The following is a 2554-nucleotide window of genomic DNA, read 5'->3' as shown; positions in this document are numbered from 1 at the left end:
CCATCAAAACAAAGCGACAAGTACTTACCACCAGCTCCGCCATTGCGATTACCGAATGGGATAATACTCACCGCCACAGATTAATGACCATCATTACCGTCTCGGAATAGATACAAGCACATCGAGCTTCATCCGATCAGCTGGATGAATTTCACCTTGAAGGGGCCCAATCCAAAAGTTCCGGAGGTCATCTCCTGGAACTCTCAAGAACAAGGCCCATCTTACATGCAAACTCTGCTACTGCGCAAACATAGGTTGCAATTAAAGAGAAATTGCAAGGCCGTCACAATGGCCCGAGGCCAATGCTCCGACCAAGTCAATTTTCTCTTGCAATCACCATGCCGCCGTTCACAGAGAGATCTCCCCATTCACTTGTGACGCGACGCACAATCCAAGGGCTAGACGCGAGCTCGCCCTTGAAAGGCCACTTTCCAAGGCATCCCCCGATGACACATTGGAACGACAACCGCTGTCGAACCATTTCCCAATGTTGTGCCGATCGAGTTGGCACAGAGCCGCTAGACGAGGGCTCCCGTTTTAGATCGAGTTTTAAAATCACCAAGAAGACGCGGTGAGGGCTGGCAACCGCTGCCAAACCTTTTTCCGAAATTGCGCCAGCTGAGTGACTAGAAAACATGCTTTACGCGATAGGCACGCAAAAATTTTTGCTAGAGCGCCAAGCACCCACCTCATGGCCAGAGACAAGGGCTCGCCATTAGATCAACTTCGAAATCGCTGAACAGACGCGCTGTAGAATGGCAACCGCTGCCAAGTCTCTTCCGTAGTTGCGTCGGTCGAGTGATCGAAGAAGGTGATCTAAGAGAGGGTCCAAGCGTAGGCATTCGTTGGGGGATTCGCGCCGATGGCATAAATTTATGCAATACCCGAGCAACACCGGACGGAGGTGCTAGACGAGGGCTCCCGTTTTAGATCGAGTTTTAAAATCACAGAGTAGACGCGGTGAGGGCTGGCAACCGCTGCCAAACCTTTTTCCGAAATTGCGCCAAACCTTTTTCCGAAATTGCGCCATCTGAGTGACAAGAAAACATGATCTAAAGGAGAGTCCAGGAATAGCACCCTCGAGGGTGGGCTTCATGCCCCTCTAATTGATTCAACGTCGGCGTCCACCGTTTCAAAATCCGACATATCCATCCGCCCTGACAGCGGCGTTGAATCAATGAGGGGGGCACGGGAGAGGCTCGCGGCAACCACCTCTCCCGTTGTAGCCGCGATAGGCACGCAAAAAATTTTGCTAGAGCGCCAAGCACCCACCTCATGGCTAGAGACAAGGGCTCGCCATTAGATCAACTTCGAAATCGCTGAACAGACGCGCTGTAGAATGGCAACCGCTGCCAAGTCTCTTCCGTAGTTGCGTCGGTGGAGTGATCGAAGAAGGTGATCTAAGAGAGGGTCCAAGCGTAGGCATTCGTTGGGGGATTCGCGCCGATGGCATAAATTTATGCAATACCCGAGCAACACCGGACGGAGGTGCTAGAAGAGGGCTCCCGTTTTAGATCGAGTTTTAAAATAACCAAGTAGACGCGGTGAGGTCTGGCAACCGCTGCCAAACCTTTTTCCGAAATTGCGCCAGCTGAGTGACAAGAATACATGATCTAAAGGAGAGTCCAGGAATAGCACCCTCGAGGGTGGGCTTCATGCCCCTCTAATTGATTCAACGTCGGCGTCCACCGTTTCAAAATCCGACAAATCCATCCGCCCTGACAGCGGCGTTGAATCAATGAGCTGGGCACGGGAGAGGCTCGCGGCAACCACCTCCCCCATTGTAGCCGCGATAGGCTCGCAAAAAATATTGCTAGAGCGCCAAGTACCCACCTCATGGCTATCGACAAGGGCTCGCCATTAGATCAACTTCGAAATCGCAGAACGGACGCGGTGTAGAATGGCAACCGCTGCCAAGTCTCTTCCGTAATTGCGTCGGTCGAGTGATCGAAGAAGGTGATCTAAGAGAGGGTCCAAGCGTGTAGGCATTCGTTGGGGGATTCGCGCCGATGGCAAAAATTTGTGCAATACCCGAGCAACACCGGACGGAGGTGCAAGACGAGGGCTCCCGTTTTAGATCGAGTTTTAAAATCACCGAGTAGACGCGGCGAGGGGCTGGCAACCGCTGCCAAACCTTTTTCCGAAATTGCGCCAGCTGAGTGACAAGAATACATGATCTAAAGGAGAGTCCAGGAATAGCACCCTCGAGGGTGGGCTTCATGCCCCTCTAATTGATTCAACGTCGGCGTCCACCGTTTCAAAATCCGACATTTCCATCCGCCCTGACAGCGGCGTTGAATCAATGAGGGGGGGCACGGGAGAGGCTCGCGGCAACCACCTCTCCCGTTGTAGCCGCGATAGGCACGCAAAAAATTTTGCTGGAGCGCCAAGCACCCACCTCATGGCTAGAGACAAGGGCTCGCCATTAGATCAACTTCGAAATCGCTGAACAGAAGCGGTGTAGAATGGCAACCGCTGCCAAGTCTCTTCCGTAGTTGCGTCGGTCGAGTGATCGAAGAAGGTGATCTAAGAGAGGGTCCGAGCGTAGGCATTC

This window comes from Cupressus sempervirens, chromosome 2 (genome assembly GCF_028749045.1).
Source record: "Cupressus sempervirens isolate cs-2001-9-10 chromosome 2, ASM2874904v1, whole genome shotgun sequence".
NCBI classification, from domain to species: domain Eukaryota; kingdom Viridiplantae; phylum Streptophyta; class Pinopsida; order Cupressales; family Cupressaceae; genus Cupressus; species Cupressus sempervirens.
The sequence above is the reverse complement of the archived record's forward strand: the minus strand, read 5'-3'. Positions refer to the sequence as shown.